Source organism: Sebastes umbrosus, chromosome 16 (assembly GCF_015220745.1).
Source record: "Sebastes umbrosus isolate fSebUmb1 chromosome 16, fSebUmb1.pri, whole genome shotgun sequence".
Classification (NCBI taxonomy): Eukaryota; Metazoa; Chordata; class Actinopteri; order Perciformes; family Sebastidae; genus Sebastes; species Sebastes umbrosus.
The window spans coordinates 20,850,673-20,869,316 of NC_051284.1; the positions used below are offsets into that span (position 1 = coordinate 20,850,673).

The 18,644-nt window shown below is 42.4% G+C and overlaps 1 protein-coding gene across 12 annotated transcripts in view; it reads right to left on the reverse strand.

Moving 5' to 3' along the window:
* The window catches only part of LOC119474569, a 192,824-nt gene that overhangs the window by 105,104 nt on the left and 69,076 nt on the right, over positions 1 to 18,644 (reverse strand). Inside the window, exon 5 of one of the 12 annotated variants that reach the window (XR_005203591.1) lies at positions 12,850 to 13,278. The exons of the other annotated variants lie outside the window; for them this stretch is intronic. The gene's annotated coding sequence lies outside the window, so the exon portion shown is untranslated. Of the gene's footprint in view, positions 1 to 12,849; positions 13,279 to 18,644 lie in introns of those variants that run through there. 12 annotated transcript variants of the gene reach the window in all.

An 18,644-nucleotide genomic window follows, 5' to 3' on the forward strand; every position in this document is an offset into this window, starting at 1 on the left:
AAAGTATGCATGTGTGTGTGAGTGTGAGCGAAGGCTATTGTCCAGCGTCCTCTGAGTCATGTAACACTGCCCTGCCTTTGTAACAGAAGAGGAGAGTTCCTGTAATGATTTATTCATCGCAACATCAAAGATACATTCCCGCACAGGTGTCAAAACTCCCATATTGCATGTCATGTCCGCAGAGTGTACTTTCCAATAGATTTAATTCAATTCTGCCTCATTTTTTCGACATTTATTCACATTCTAAGGAGACCCACTGCTTCGTATTCCTAGCATTTCTCAAAAGTAAACTGCATTACTTTCCGGTAAAAGCAGCACACTAACCGATGATTCACATATAACAAAACAAAAAGGAGAAAAACAGAAAAAGAGAGTGAGACCGCCCGAGAGACAGACAGATACAAACGCACAAATACAGAAGCAGAGAGAGATGAGTGCTAGTGTGAATAGGAGGGAGAGAGAGTATGCTGAATCCCACTCAGACCACCTGCTCATCAGTTCCTCTGGCACAACAGATACTGTCATTGTCCACACAAACACAAACACGCACACACACACATACTAAGCTCAAATATAAAAATCTCCCGGTGCGCTCACAGAAAGCCTTTCCCAGTCCCTCCCACATCAGATGCTGGGCACACAGACTTGATTTAAAACTGTTAGGTGCCATTCAATATGGGCTTGGTTTGGAGCCAAGCCTCGGACATTTCTCAAAGGTTCTGCTCAGTTACCTGCTCAGTTATTTGTTCCAGCATACTTCAGAAAAGTAGCCTGCAGTGTGTTGGTACGAGCAGTGTGGATTTCCTTACTTGGGCCTTGGTTTTTTGTTTTTTTTCATTGTTTGGTTGTTGTTGAGGAATAATAATTTGTGATATTTCTGCTTAATTTAAAAATATTGTTAGCGAACAGGAACAAACAGGAGATTCTGCTCGGTTAAAGGTTTCGCCAATTAGTAGAAATGTCACGACTGCAGTACTCTGCAAGCATTTCATACAACGTAAATAAATAAGCCCATTTGATATGTCAGGGCATCGGGCTAACACCTACAAATTATAAAGTAGTTTTCATTAAGATAATCATAATTTGAACCACAATCTCAATAAGAAAAAGTATATAGAGCATTAAAACCATTTTGAATATGGAGATGTCATGGGAACCAGTACTTCGGTACCGAGTTGATGCCAAAATTCTGAAAACATGACGTTACTCATTTTTCTACAGTACCATAGGTACTGTTGGTAACATCAGGGCTCGAGACTAAAGGCGTCCCGTCACCCCAGGGACGATAGAAAAGGTGTTTGGGACGCAGTAAGCTCATTATCGATGTGCCCAGGGGACGTACAATGTCTTTTTCCCTGATAATGCTACACTGTGAACAACAAATCTGTGTTGACATTGGCAGGACGAGAGCGAGTTATTAACGTCAGCAGTCAGCCCCGTGCAGGACTGGGCTGCTTACCGGCTGCTAACAGCTAACAACTCATTTCGACCTTCAACACGGGAGGTTCCATTGATTTACATTATGTATTCTTGTCTTCAGGCGCTATTCAGTAGAAATTTGCATTGGGTGAATGTTAATCCTAACGTCATCATGAAGTGTTCAAATGTAATCTTGTATAATGTAGTCTTTGATGAGAAACTTGTAGTCTTTGATGAGAAACTTGAATACATTCAGTTGTTTGAAGGAGATGTTTTCGCAGCAATATAAAATATATATATAAAATATCAGTGAGGGAATTGTGACCTGTTTACCTTCCTATCAAGAACCAGTATGCAAATGGAAATAAAGGGGTGTACATTGAAGAAACATGTGATTCATTGTTTTACTTTTGTTTTCTACCGTGGTATCGAATCAGTATCAAGAATCGTGGAATTTCACTGGTATGGGTATGGACTACTAAATTTCTAGTATGGTGACATCCCTATTTGAATATTTGAATGCATTAGGGTCTTATATAGGATACAGATATTAAGTTGACAAAATCACAATAAACCAATAGTGAGGACCTCGTCTTAAAAGAAAAAAATGGGGAAATATCAAAATAAAACAGGGAATACTGAACATTTTCAAAAAAATCGCCAACATTTTTGGCATGAACAAATATGTTATACAGCGGAAAACATTGTCTGTCTCTGCAACGCCCTGGCCCAATGCCACCTCCCCCCATCTATTATTCTCCATTGAGGGGATTCCATTGAGGGGACAGGTGCAGCTATGCATCAGCCCTTCCCCATAGGGAAAAAGACAGTCCACTGTGTACACGCAGTCACACAAACACATAATGTCACACAACATAGAACACACACAAGCATATGTACAAGCACCCTCCGCCTCTACTGTCTGTGTATTGTTTGGTCAGAGTGGGGAGGGGGGGGATACTCAGGTACCCAAGGTAATGGCACCTGGGGTTATTCAGGCCTAAATGGCAGCCCTGGCTACACTGCGGCTCACAAAGTGCCTGAGTGAGCACCGCAGAGACTAATGCGCCTGTGCACACAATGTCTCGCTCAACTACAAAGGACAGGTGTGTGCGTGTCACTAAATTGTCCCCCCGTTGTCTGGGCCTCTCCGAGTGGCAGGCCCTGTCCATTAGCCGCAATTTAACAGGATGATCAGAGTGCTTGAAAAGGGCCACATCAAACAGGTCTGGAGAATCCCAGGTGCCCGACGCGAACGCAGGCATGGGCAATAACCAAGCCCACTTACAGGCCAAATGTATTCTGTGAGGGAAATGAAGATGTTCCTCCTCCATCCAAGGCCCCTTTTGTTCTGCGGCGGATGGACAGGAGGGATTGTTTCTAAGTTCACATGGTGTCTGGGTGATGAGAGCACTGGGGCCAATTATCTTCCTGAGATGCATATTAATATTTCACTAATGGAAGGCTGATGGTCTTGTTATGGTAAAGTAATAATATACTGTAGAGAGCGTAGGATACAAAAGCCGATGTTAAGTACAAAGGAAAAGCAAAAGCTCTGATCTTGCACTCAGATATTCACCTTATGTAGCCGAGGTTACAGGGATGTGAACTTACTTATAACTGTTGTTGTGTTATTGCTTTCAGGGAGCTTAGCACACAGCTGTCAGTACCATAGACTGTATATAAGAGTAAGTGGACGTAGTCACCATGACTACATCCATTGGTTTGTGGATTGTTGTTTTGAAGCCTCGAGTTCGGCCCTGCTGGCTATTAGAAAGAATGCAAGTTTAAGTCACTATCCGCATTGGCTTCACTTCTCAGACCCTGGAGTTGCCCACTGCTTATAGGACACAATGGTCAGTACAGGTAACAGCTTTAAATTTTAAATTTCAGAGCCGCTGAAGATGAACAACATCAACAGTGAAAAATCTTTAATTAGATATATTCATATAAAGTCCCTCTTTCATTCTGAAGATAGCAGTTCTACCATTATGTAAAATGTGTGCACTCTAATCCAAGAAAAACACCAAGTACTTTACATAAGCAGCAATCACAGCAGTGCTACCTATAACTCACAAAGCTCTCAGCTCAAGATCACATCTCTGTGAGGCTTTCAGGGACAGACATATTTCAAGCTTTCATTTTATGGTGGAACGCTCCGTCTCGTATGATATCATTTCTCCTCCTGAATCTAGGGCAAGGCCCAAGCAGGACAGCGGAATTGGGACCAAAAGGACACCACGTCCCAAGTTACCTTGTTGATTTATGACCAGGAGTGTGCCCCTGCGGTGACCCCTATAGGTGTCACCCGGACGGGGACGGCGGCGCTCAGGCCGAGATGACAAAGCTTCTCTGCGAAGGTCACGCCCTGCCCCGCAGCCACGTTTCTGTGAGACTCATCACAAGCCCCGGACACACTTCTCCAACTGCATTAACTTCTTCTGGGACAAGTGTCTAGCCGTAGGCCGTAGCATTGTGACACTAAAGCAATCATAACCACCTGCTCGTTGACGCGCCCCAACTGTGCTGAAGTGCAACGTGCTCCTTTTGCGCGTTTACTATTGAGCCAATATTTGTCATGCTTCTTACAGAGCTGCTGATCCGCATCAGCTCGCTCATCAGGGCGCTTTAATCATCAGATGCAATTTAAAAACATAAAGTCAGCACTACCAACAGTAAAGGTTGCACTTAAAATAAACAACAGAAGCAAACAGAGCACTAAATCACAAACAAAAACATAACAATAGTGATTTTCTTTGAGGCGGGAACACTCATCACATCTGACCGTAGTATGTGACTGATGAGCTTCAGACACACAAGCATAAAGAGATGAAGAAAGAGGCAGAGAGCGAGGGAGACTGGGTCCTTTTACACTGACAGGTGTGCAACACTGGCTGGCCCCTTTGAAAAGCATCCATTTCCTTAGCAACTGGACGTCAGCTCAATTCAGCCGGGCGATTTTAGCAGATGGCTTGGTAAATACCTTGCCATGTGTTCCTGAGGAGAAACTATAATGCATCACGACAAAACACACGCACATACGCCCCAACCTCACACAACACATTCACATAACCCACCCTCCTTTTACGCCATCCTCCCTCTTCTCCTATTTAAGGCTTGTTTGTATTCAAAAATAATTAAATTGTGTTTTACGAAAAAAAATGTACCAAGGTTTCACACTTTCTGAATCACTTTTATGGTAGCCATTCCAAAGTTAATGGAGAATGCAATACACAGTCTTCCTTTTGTAACAATCAGCTTCAGCCAAAGGTCTCAATTCATTTAATTGCGTTGCCATGGTTACCACCATTTTGTACATACTGTACCGAAAACAGCCAAAGGTTCTGCTTCTATTGAAAAAAAAAAAATAACTCCAAGGGTAGAGCAAATGCGGAGCCTAACGAAATGCCTTGAACCACAGGAGACACACAAAAGCTCCCTCTTCAACTGACACACCGTGGAGACACGTAAACATGTTGGCAGATGAGACGCGGTGCAGAAGTGTTGTGGATGGATGTTTAAGTTGAGCGAACAAGGTCTCTATATGAAGCACTATTCTTTATTCTCCATTCTTCTTCCCCTCTCTCTCTGCCACACTGCTCTGACCTTGCGATGTTATGTTGACAGTCCTCGACGCCGCCCATTACCTTCCCTCTAAACACACATTTCAATCGCCCACTCTCTCGCCTTCACTACTGCTGTTCTTCACTTTGTGTAATGTATTACATTTATCTTTACACTTGTCTTTCCCATATTTATCCATCTCTTCTAATTCTTCCTCTTTCTTTTCTCGGTCATGTGTTGCAGCTGCGCAGGGCAGCTGGGACCAGCTGTACAGTTCAGTTCGGCTACAGACCCTGTCATTAACATTAAGCCCCCTGAGTGGTCCAGTACTGGGGCCTGTGGTCATTGTGCATGTGTGTGTGTGTGTGTGTGTGTGTGTGTGAGGGAGAAAGAGTAGGTTATGTGTTAGTGTGTCACTCATACAACAGACCAGAGGCAAGGACGTCACAAATGGCTTCCATGTTTGTCAGGTCAGATAATGGTGCTACTCGGCCTCTTCTGGACGAAGTGATGGCCAAAATCTATCTCCTACAACATGCTTTCATATCATAGACTGTATATAAAAATGGACAACAAGGAGTATAGGTAATAAAGCCCGCCCCCTCCATGTTAGCGGATGGGACATGGGCCAAACTAAAAAGTCACGTCAAATACATTTTTCCCAAAGATGGTATGGTCAGGTTGATGTATGTTCACGTATACAGTGGTCATTCTGATAAGTTTGGATTTTAATCAGTTATTTGATGGTATAAAAAGGGGTATGACGCCATGATTGACAGCTGCTCTAAGTAAGTAGCCTCGCAGCCAGAGGCTCTTGTATTGTACGAAAGAGGAGATGTAACCTTAACTTTCCATAACCGTCACGAGTCTGTGTAATAGAACATGTGTCAATTTGATCATAAATGTAGTTATAGAGATATTATGGTTAGTGTGTCTCTCTAGCCAAACAGCTACGTGGTGCTAACGTAGCAGCTAGGTGGCTCACGCTAACAGGCTGAGGCCCGTGCACGGCTTGTGATTGGCTCGGGAGGATGTGTGGGCAGGACTTCGATAATGCGGCTCCAGCTCACTACTGCGCATACTCTGGATCCAAGTGACGTCAAAAGCACAAGATGATATCTTGGCTTCACTTCTGTAAAGTGGGAGGAAGTGGAGGCATCCATCCATCTATATATACAGTATGTGGTTCATATACTACTGATTCAATTTACCAAATACTTTTACGAAACATGAAAAAACGCATTATATACTGTTTTATATACTAATTTTTAGATGGTTATATGAGGAAAGTTGATATATGGATGATAATACAGTAAATGGTGCCCAATAAACTCAGGTTATGCTCACTACAGAACGTCATGAGCCTACAAGATGGCACTATCTAGATGAGTTGTAACATCGCAAGAGCAGATTGTAAACTGATCAATGCCTACGGTGGAGTTATATATGTCTATCCCTTCAAGGCTCTTAAAAACAATATCAGTGCTTTATATCAGGACAAATTAATAGTTTCTGTAAGCACCGTTTGTCATTTTAGTTCAATTTCTGCACGGCTATGTAGTAACAGAGATTTGAGCCTCTGATTATGCACATTAAATTCACACACAATGAATAAACATATGTCCATATGTTTGTAAAGTGTAACAGTGAAATGTTCAGTTCGATATGCTCTGAACAAAATAAAAATATTTCTCATTCAACCTGTCTATGCAGACTGGGGATGGGGATGGAGCTGGCTGAGTGCTGGCTGTCTGTGTGCCTGCCACTGCTACTGTACAGCATGTTAATGCACATGAACAGAGCTTTGTGTCTCCCTCCCTGCCCACTGCCTGTTCACCACTCAGCTCCCCATATGCCGCTCCCCTGCGCTCCTCTCATCCAGCCACTGGGAGCTTGATTAAGCCTGACTTGTCACCAAATTACACACACAAAGTTTACATGCATTCCCCGGCTCTCCAGCTGTTGCAGATTTGTTACAAAGAATAAATCTTGAAGCAGTTGACTGAGCAGGTCTGGGATGTCTGCCGCCTCATTGATAGGGAGAGATGGGAAGAGGGCGGAGGGGAGGGGGGGGGGGACTGAGAGGAAGAGAGACAGAGAGGGAAAGCAAGACAGACAGGCAGCGACTATGGGAGAGGAGGGAGCTTGATTTAGAAACTGACCTAGCTTTGTATCTGCTTTGAGTGGTTTTATAAAGCACCTATGAGCAGAAAATATAGCCAAATACACTGTATTATCAAATTCAAACTGAGAATACAAATAAACAGAATAGAATAAATTATAAAAACTCTTTTATTCTAGCTGGTACTCTGCTTTTTCTCTTTGCCCATGAAATCGGGTACAATATTGCAAATGTGCTTCACAAAGGAAAAAGCCTAAAGGGTCGTGTATACTAAAGAAAGGCAAAAGCTTCTGTTTGTATTGCATTGGATGTCTGCAGAGGCTGCGTTCACACGTGTGAAGTCGGCGCTGACCCTCCCAGACACAGGCAGATGACGAAATTCACATCAAATGGTTCCTTGCAGCTATGAGGACGTGGAAGGTATAATAAGCACTTAAAGCAATATAGGAAGAGGACAGCAAACAGAAATATTCTTAACTCTATTAATCCACGTGTTTTGCTAGACATGCAGTAATAACTATTGTAGTAGCTTTAGTTGTCACATTGGATCAAATACTGTATATTCACCAGCAGTAAAAGCAAGAATGGCCCTCTCTAGAGCCAGTGTTTGGTTTGTCCGTTCTGGGCTACTGTAGAAATATGGCAGAGCAACATGACGTATGAAGGGCTCATTCTAAGCTAACGAAAACACGATGACCCTTAGTGTCAGGTGATTATACACTAATGAAAACATAGCCATGAATATTATTTCCATTTATGCTAATAGATCCCCCGAAATGTTACACACTGTTCCTTTAAGACAATATCATTCTAATCAGATTACAAGTCATTGCAGTCAACCAAAAAATAAGACTGTCACTGAGATTAGCACAAGAATGAGCAGAAAAAGACAAATCAGTCCACTCTAAAAAATATAAATGCCTTTTAATTATGAAACAAACATCTTAAATCATATTCGCATTGGAAACATGAGTTTTTCTCTCCCTATAAGAAAATCCAGATTACAGGACTCTACATTGGGCTCAACAATGAGCGCTTGATGGAAGTTTTTTCTGAAGTCAACATACTTGAAATCTTGACGTGTTTCCTCTCAATAAGCCGTTTATTTTTCTCTCAGATAATGGGACACATGATTCTTTTTTCTTCTTGTTTTCTCCTCCATCTTTTTATGATTACAATTTCTCTCTTAGATCATCTAAATGGCTGTGGCAGTAATTGCTGTGTGGGCATCATTACCCAAGAAAGCATGAATAAGACACAGTAATGAGCAAAAGCCCCGGAGCTCGCTAGACCGTTGATCAATACCATTAAACAATGTGCACTTTGAGCCGAGCTGCGTTCGAGAGCTCCAACACTCAAATGGATATTCCTCATAGCACTAATGGCTTTGAACTGGGCCTCCATTACCATGTATAAAACGCTGCTTATTAACATAATCAAATCTCTCTCTGTGTTTTTTTGCGTCAGAGATAATATGAAAAGACAGGAGGTTGCTAATGTAATTAAGCGTATGCTATAATTACTATCCCCTGATCACATGACCTCTTCTCCTAACAAAGCTGAATAAATAGTCCCATTACCCTGACTACTGCGTTGTGATTTGGTGCATTGGCGGTTTACATGTTGTCTGATGTTCCTATGTAAACAAGATGGCTCCAGTACGCCTTGCCAATCCTGCTTTTGGATTGCAATGCAAACACACCGAAAAATATCACAATTCAAGAGGTAAAAGGCAAAATGTATGTCTCAAATTCGAAAAATTCAAACAGTAAAATCCATTTATGTTGCAGCCAGAACCAGCAGGACTGCAGCAAGAAAGCCATTATGATCAGTGGGTTTAATTACAAACATTTTAATTTGCATCTCGGGGCTCTATTCATCACATCCATCTCGGCTAGCAGCCCCGTTCTCCCTCCATATGCCCAATAAATAAATAAGAAGCTAAAAGAGATTCGGGGGCCCGAGAAAAGAGGACTATTCCACTAACAATTACCAGGATGCTAATGGCTATCGTATTGATTGCTCTGCCCTTTGAGATCAAGGTCATATGAAAATGTAATCAAAAAAGCTTTGATAATTCCTGCTGAGCCATGAAATTAGAAAATGGAATAGTGAAGCTTGGCTGAAATGTCTTACCTCTATTAAACTGGAATATGTCACACTTCATACAGTAAACATCCTCCTGTGAAACTCTTATTTCTGATCACTTTTGTAACCTTTGAGTTGTTGATGTAAATAGAATATCTCAGAATAACAGCGCTCACATGGGAAAACACAAAATGTGTGTATATCTGTGTGCAACCACAGACAATACGCCCCGCTAGTGTGTGTTGCATCATCATTAACACGCATCTTTTGTGTTGCTCGCTAACTTTAATATGATGTTAATGTGACGCTGAGAGCTAATGGCATGATGGATGAGGTCGTGAAACTGATCAGCGAAACTGTGTCAGCTAACAGTCACCAAAAGTACAATGAATGACTGAACGATAATGATGTGTCCTCATGACTGCAGATGGTTCTACTGTACGGCAGGATTAAACAATGGCCTCGTAAATAACCATTTAACCCTGGAAGCATTTGCTGTCATTCACATGTTGGAGTCATTTCCACAACTCAAATGTGAAATTCGCTCATTAATCCACCGAGGCAGACGCTCATCCTCGGTATATCAGTTCTGTCAACTCATTAAAAGCGCATTCTTTAATAGAGGGATGTCCTAGAAATGAGATGTGGTTTGCCAATATATTGAGATTTATGTTGTTTGGAAGTGCAACTATACCAGTGCTCGCTGTGTTTCTGTGATGAAGATAGTTGTTGCGGTATCACTGTAAGCAACCTGCAGTAGGTAATGTTTCAAAATAACTGATAAAAGTAATTTCCAGGCACGTAAGGAATGATGTTTTGATGCAAAGCATTTCCTCCGATGCACCACTAAGTAGACGCCAGTCCCAGCCCCGTGCATGCCTATACCCTCCAGACATCCTCCCCCGTATCCCAGAAACCTCTGTGTGTTTAGGAATCAGGCTCCGCCATGACTCTGCGTAGCGCCTGGGAAGATATCGCCACACGTCCAAAAATTTCCATCAATGGCGGCTCAACTCCTCCGCAGCAACTCTCTGATAGGTTAATCCCTGTATCACACTTCAGCACCAGTTCACTAAGCGGCTTAAAAGGACACATTAGAACGATGACAATGACCTGCTAATGGTGTTACATTTCTCTGAAGCATTATGAGCTATCTTTGTCACGTTTATCTTATAATGAGATCTGTCAATTGGGGGGGGGGGAAGAAGATCCCATGCAGCAGCCAAGGACGTTGATATTTCACATAATAAATAATGACCTAGAAAAAGGAGAAAACAAACCTTGATCCCTCTCCCCCTGATCTGTTTTCTTTGCAGGCGACAGAGCGGGCAGCCCCATGGAGGCCTTGGAGCTCGGTGTCACCATTTAGATTACTGGCTGCTGTGCAGGCCCAAGTCCTCAGGGCCACCGCAACACCCCCAACCACACCATGTGTGATTGATGACTGCCGGTTCCCATGGGCGTTTTACAACATTTCCTCAAGCAATGTCCCCTGAAGAAAATGTGCCATAATTCATCATGCTATTACTGTACCAAGTCCAAACAGTAATTTCGTCCCCTTTAATTTCATTATGGTGAGCATTTTCCTCCTCCTGTATGTTTTTATAATGGGGGAGAGCACATTTGATATTCAAACAAACAGCCAATCTAGATGGGAATATATGCACCTTTCTTTGGCCCCAAAAATATGTTGCCTTAGCGTTGGTCACAAGTAGTGATCCTACATCCAAGTAAAGACTCTCATCTATGGATGTTTTCTGAGTAATGGCTAAATTGAGTCCTGTGGAAACTCCTAATAACTATTTTTGCTACAGTAAGTGAAGCAAGTGCATTTTTGAGATAAACATCAGCTGATTCGTAATGTGCTGAGCACCCATTTCCACATCCGAGCACAGTATTTTAAGTGTTTCTGCTAAATGACCTTTTGGTCTCACCTTTTTCCTTTACATTAGCCCCATTTGGTTTATTCAAACTAATTTGTTTTAAATTACAAATGGGTTTTTTTCCCAAAGTTCCAACCAGTACTGCCCAGAAAAGTTGGACATCTACAGCTGGGTTTCTACCCAAAGTTCCCGGCACTTTTAATCCCAGGAACTGGGAAGATTAGGGCGAATTAGTCCACTGACGTATGAAAAAGCGATGACTGTTTTACACATTGTTTTTGCACGCAACTATACAACAGTGATGACGCCATAAAAAGCGAACATGTCAGTATGTTATGGAATATGATCGTAAAGATCGATTTTGACAGTGAGATGGCTGAGACTGACTCGCGCCACCGCGCACAAACAACAAGAATGTTAAGAAGTTAAAACATCAAGTCCAATCCAGAGTGGAGCGGACCGACCTTTGATTTTTAGCTTTATACTGTGCATGTTAAAAATTTTTTTTTTTTTTTTTACAAACCACATTAATTGTGCTGAAAAATACTGCAGGTGCAGACACATTTATTTTCAAATGTATACACCCCAACAACATTACATAGCGTAGCCCTCTTTCTGCTGAGTGGGAACTGTAACATAATAGCAACATGATGGAAAAATTGGAATGATTTGATGAGGGTATATATGTAAAACCTTTTTTTGTTGCCTAGCTACTCCCATTAGATAATAGCTACAGAAAGACCCATTTTCATCTTTATAGTGCACTGGTTCATTGCTTTTCTACTGTATCCTGTGACTCACATTTTAACCAAGTTATTTGTTATATCTTCTGTACTGACAATCTACTGTTTGTAGCTAAAGCAGGAAACGGAAAGTCATGACATAAATTATATAAAGGCAGCTAAAAAAAATTAAAATTCTTGCTGAAAGTCAGTTACTACGCAGATGACTTTGCATTTATCACATCCAACATCATAGCACTACTTTTTGTGCAATCTGAGCCACAAATCTTTGCATGTAAACTATTAATTAAATATTTTGAGAATTAATACAGTATCACAAAACATAATATTGCGATACTCAAGTGTATCAAGATTTTCTTTCACTTTGAGAATAAAAAATAGACGATAGAAACATAAGTGACGCCAAAGAACATGAACGTGGTCATGTTATTTACTCTTGAATTTTATGATCCTATTTTTAAAATGCTCAACATAACAACTACTCCGAGAGAGTAAACAAAAGGCAGAGAGTTATGGGAAGGAGTGGGAGGGGAAGAGATTGATGGTTGAAATGACCGAGCAAAGCCATGTCAATTATGCATCATGTTTTTTACATGTCCTCTGTATATTAATTATTCCGTCTTTGTTATGCATTTTACGTGGGTTACTGCACAGTAGCAATTAACTTTGCTCAAGCAACCATTTGGGTGATTGAAGAACAGACTTAATGGGATGAGAGGACTTTGTTGTCTCTTACAGACACACACACACACACACACACACACACACACACACACACACACACACACAGTACACACACACAGTACACAAGGTTAGGACAAGACACATTATCATTAGTTCTCCACATTATGCATCACATGTCAGTATGTTTTGTGAACATCCATTTGAAAAGTAACACATGCTATATGTACAAACGCATGGACGTACAGTCACACACACACACACACACACGGGAAACATAAATAAACACACTTACCCAGACAGTAGTATCACTGTCTAGGACACTAATCCAAAAAGCGCTAAGCTCTATTACTTTTAATTATTCCTGACAGCCTCTTGCTTTAATCTACACAAAGCACGTGCAAACGAGCTGTTACACTCTGCCTCCAAGAAAAGGGGGACAGGAGAGGACGGCAGGCTGCCTGCCTGCCTGCTGAGAAGGCCTTCTCTGTGCATGACATGGACATGGGCTCCGGTGACCCGGCTGGCGCTCGCCTACGTCTCCTCGCCGGCTGAAGGCTCTGGGGCCGCCATGTGGCATCTGCTGCCATGGGGCTGGGCACGAGGCTGAGGGCTGGGCCTAGCCCTCTGTTCACCAGGCCTGTCTGTAGAGCCGTAGCACATTTCTGGGACCTGGCGCCGCGTTACCAACCGAACCAATTCTACAGAGGAAGTGGCAAGGTCACCCCTCGCTCTGCCTGAAAGACCTCCACCTGCCACATTCTGCTCGGCTGTCATGCTACACAGAAAGGGGTGGGGGTTGGAGCGGGGGCACTGTGTTCAAAATTCAAAAAGGTAATCCATTGTGCACACTGTTTCCATACACAATAATATCCACTGCAGTATCACATCTAATAAATAAACAATGTGCAAATTATGTAAAAATCTTGATGCTGATGAGAGAAGGGAGGACTTCTGTGCATCTTCTCAGAATAACTTGACAATTTAATCTGAAAGCACAAAGTCTCCAAACTGGTGCTCACCAGCTGACTATTTATCATGATCTGAGTGACATCTATAGTCTGATCCACTATGGTGAAGTTGGTGATAGAACGCATTCACAATGGTAGCTATTCCCTGGTGAGGGGAAGGGGGCGTGTTTACCCCTGAAGGTTACTTCTTGTAATTCCTTGCATAGTTTATTCAAATAGTGCCCTAACCATGGTCTCCAGGATTTTCCCCCTTACAGCAAGCAAAGCATGACCTTTACATTTGACGCTTGACAGTTCTTCAGATTCGCCCAACCAGAACAGATTAATGCATATTTATGTGTTTGGTACTGAGCAGTGGATGCTCTTTATCTCTTGGAGAACAAAAGGCAGAGAGCTCTTTGCGGACACACACGTGTGCACAGTATGCATCCATAAATGTAAGTAGACATCGACGTTATCTGCATATTGAAGATTTGACCTGGCAGAAGCAAACAATGCTGAGATTTGACATTGCTTAAAATGTGGTATGTAGTATAAGCTTTCCACTTCAAAAAAGGGTTGATCAGACAGTTATAAAAAGATTACTAAACCATTACTAGGGCTGGGCAATATGTCAAAATCTACTATGACAATATAGGTAATTTCATATCTCGATAACGATATACATCACGATATAGGCCTGGGCAATATGACGATATATATCATCAAAACAATATAAAAATGTCTATCATATATATGTTTCCATATAGTTTCTATCATGATATTTTTTCTCTAGAATTTCACTCAGTACTTTTCTATTTATTGAGTTACCAGAAAACATACTATATCGTGATATATATTGTTATCGAAACATGAAATTACGTATATCGCGATAGAAGATTTTGTCCATATCGCCCAGCAATATCACGATTTAGTATGTTTTCTGTTAATTCAATAAATAAAAATATGAAAAATTGCTGAAAATATATAAAAAATATATACCATAGACTTTTTATATAATTTTAATGATATATATCTTAATATTGCCCAGCCCTAACCATTACTAAACCATGTAAATCTAAATCCAGTTCCCCTGGCTCCTTCCTAGTGTTCATGTTGCCATGAATAGGCAGCATAAAGCAGGTGACTGTATGTTTTTTTTTACATAGTTGGTCCATTATACACACTGGCACCTGGTCGGGGGAGGATGCAGCCAAGATAATCTATTTAGATTGGCCAGGTTGAAGGCTGTCATTTATCATGAGCGTATAGCCCCTCCTCAGACGGCAGTCTCACTGCTCCAGCCGACCAGAGTCTAAGTCCAATGGCCTTTACGTCTGTCGCAGTGTATGGATTACTGTGAATCTCTCCAGTCTGGTCCGAGGAATGAAATTCCACAGCATGAGGAAGGACCCTGGCAGACATGTACAGTAGATTTCACTAACACACACACATACATCAGCCTTCTTTTTCTCGCTTCAATGCCACTCCTTGAAAAGCCCATTCCCCAGTCGACTGAAAGCATCTGTATTTAAAAATACTTTAGTAGAAAATATTTTGCGGTCACACTCTAATATAAAAAGGGGACACATTTAAACACAATAAAGGAAATTAAAGATAGATCAAAACAGGCAGATGTGAGGTTCCACGAGAACAGCAGAAAATAGAAAGGATATTAGCCCTCTTATTTTCAGCCTACGCTGTTCTATTTGTGCTATAGTAAATAATTTCTTTCCATGCTCGTGTTCATACGCCCTCTTCATGCTGTGTGTATGTTTGTGTATGTTTCTCTGTGTGTAAGAGAGAGGGGTGGGGGGGGGATAGACAGAGAGAGCATGTCAGTGTATTCACGGGTTTACGCTCATCACCGTGTAGACTCAAGGTTAGCTGGGTAAGGTCCAAGGAAACAAGGTGCAACAGTCTAAACACAGGCAGCCTTTCACCTCCATCTTATCAAGGTCTGAGATGAGAGGCAGGACAGGATTAGAAAGTGAACCTCACCCCCTCCAGATAGAAAGCACCAGAGAAAATACAGAGCTCATACGCAGTAGCAGCAGCAGCTCTTATACGTGTTGGCTTTAGCATATTCCAGCAAATTTGAACAGGTATTAAATCAGCAGTTGGTTTAGAGACGCAGAAATAATAAACACTATTTGCTTTCAGTGGAAGGTAAAAGTGCAGATCACGTACAGTTTTCACAAAAAGCCATTTCTGCGGAACGATTCTGCACCATTACCGAGCCACCCACTACCTCAGTTATTTGGACGTACAGTAGTAACCTCCACGCCTCAGTACCCAGAGTTCTCTGGCGCAGCGAAAAAATCTAAGCGGCCACATGTGTGGGAGCGCAGGAATAGTGCACCATTAAAAGGTCCTGACTCACCTTGTTTTAAGTGCAAGGTCTAATTGCCAGCCTCTTTTCCAGAGGGCCAGAGCAGCAGCTGGCAGCAGGCTGTATCTACAGGGATGGCCATTAACGGCGGCGCAGCTCGCAGAAGAAACAAGGCCTGCGGACCCCGGGCTCCCTCACAGACAGTCCCTCTATTCTGAGACGGGGCAAACACCACAGGAGACAAATACGCCGAGAATGCCCTCTGCGACTTCTAACCATACGTTTGACTCATAAATGGCGCTATTATTCCAGCTCCGGTTCGGTCAATCTTAAGTGTCTCGTATAAAAGGAGTCATTATTCAGTATGCGGTACCCAGTTGTTTAGTAATTCAAATTAGCAACACTTTAGCCCCGCGCGATTCACCAGAGACTCATTTTAGCGAAGATATTAAAAGTAGTGATAAAGATGAACAGCGGCGTGTTCTTCCTTCTGCAGGTGATGCATCGTTGCTATTAAAGGTTAACAGCTGTAATGGGGCTTATTTTAGACAAACCAAACAAGAACCATTTGTATTCAGTGCAGAGTATGTCCTCTGAGAACTCTCTCTCTCTCTCACCTGCTTTCTCTTTTGGTACATTTTGTTTTGCACATTTTCTCCTCACTTTTCACACTAGGTGTGTTGGAGGTGTTTGTAGGTTAGACGCGGTCACATACGGATGAACAATGAAATGATGCATCTATGGCAGATTGTTCAAAATAGACTGGAGGATAGGCAGGGACACAGACAAAGAAAAAACACACGGCGGAGAGTAGTTTTCAGTAAGAGCACAAATTATTTACTGTTTCAGCTACAGTACTTTGTGTTCAGGGCACGGAGGGGAGGTTTATATAGACTCCACAGCCTCCAGGGGGTTTCAGCCCACAATTCATAGTGGACGCCTCCATAGGGCGCAGTTGACCACATACACGTCAAGAGCAGGAGGCCGTCCCACACAGTGCAAACACGGCACACTGTTGCCTTTCTTTCTCCGCTGGCCTCGCGTCGCAAAAACACACCAACACGGAGGTGTAACCGACTCCCACGCTGGCTTGCTTACTGTCTCACCTACATGCACCCTCACTCAATTACTCTCATTCCCAAAACCTGCATTGGAGGTTCTCAAGGAGGATTTCAGTTTTCTGCAACAGCGTAAATGACCCCAGCTTAGAGATACTTTACTCCAGCTACTTAATCTTAACTTCTGCTACATTGCAGGTGGGCTGAGAAAATCTCCTAGCCTGGAGAAAAAAAAAAAAAAAAAAGCACAGATTCTAAACCTGCGTATGTGGTTGAACTGCAGAAATGCTGAGACTCTGTCCAGCTGGCCTTGTAAAAGTCACAGGCACCAGCGAGGGCTAGGACAACGCCATTTGTCATAACGTCAGCAAATTCAATAATTAATGGGCCGTATCCTATCACGGCTCTCCAGTTCACCCCTCCCTCGGTCTCAGTTCTCCGTCCCCCCGTGTTGAGGAGCATATTGTAGTCTCTCTCAGTGGTCTACCGTGAACGCTTAATTCCTCATCATTAAGAGATGTCCAGTTGCACCCAGACACTTATTTGCTCTCAATGACAAATGTACACACTGGCTGTTCGCATTCACATGGGCTTCTCGTGAAGCAATCCACCAGCGTGTGAAATGCAGTTATTGTCATTATCTGCATGTGCTTTGGCACAGGGAGTGAAAATCTGAATGTTTCTTTGTATTAGCCCTGCTTGATTACTTTCATTTTAGTTCTGATGAATAAATGACAAACCTAAAATATGAAAGAAATATGTGTGCATTTTCACCTCCGAATGTGAATTTGTATGCGTTGAAGCGAGAATGTGGATGTATGCGTTTGCGAAGGTCTGCAATGCATGAGCGTATGTGACCCTGGATTTGATCAGCTGTAGCCGGCTCGCTGTTTACAAGGCCGAAGGAACAATGACAGTGTGTGATTAGGGGCAGGCAGGCCAACAGGGCCCGTCCCAAACACAGCTGGCACCGGGGGGACTGCGAGGTGAGCTGGGAACCACCACATCCCTTTTGATTAATGTGAGAGCGCAGCGTGGGAGACTGGGAGGATGGCGGCACCGTGCCCCGCTCTGCTCTGCTCCTGCCAAGGAGGTGCATGTAGGTGAGGAAGGTCCACCATTGGCCCACATGTCTCACTGTTCAGCGCGTGTGTGAGTTGTGATATGGTTGACGGTAGAAGAAGGGAGTTATACATGTTTAATTAAATCTTCAGTCCCATGACCTTTCATTTCTGACAGAAGACATTTTGAGAGTTACACTTAAGGTGGAAATCAAGGACGAAGATCAGCCTGTTTTCTAATGTTGTGTATCATCATGTAAACACTTCACAGACAAATATATAACTGTAAATATATAACTGTAATATATATGACTTTTTCTTGCGCACCAGCACTTCGCAGAAGCTGCCAAAACTCTTTTCTGCCCTCTCCATGTCAGGTTCTCTGTGTGATTTATTAACATACGGTGCAGCGCCAGCGTTTTTGCGGCGCACCTTAAAAGCCGTATGAACATAAAAATAATGTGGAGAGTATCTGGACGAGCCGATGCACGGCACGTGGGAGAGGGGGTGAGAACGAAGGTGGTGTAATTCATCAATACAATGTTCACGTCCTTTTTGTAAAATAATTAGTGAACTGTTCTTCATAACTTATTTGTGAACAAATATATCGTATGACACATTATTTAAAACTTTACTGAATCTGCTATTTTGAGATGTAGACTGATTTTACAGGGCAAACATTGGACAGACGAATTAAATGTTCAGACGATGGCTGTGATATGTGTAAATAATAAAATTATTTA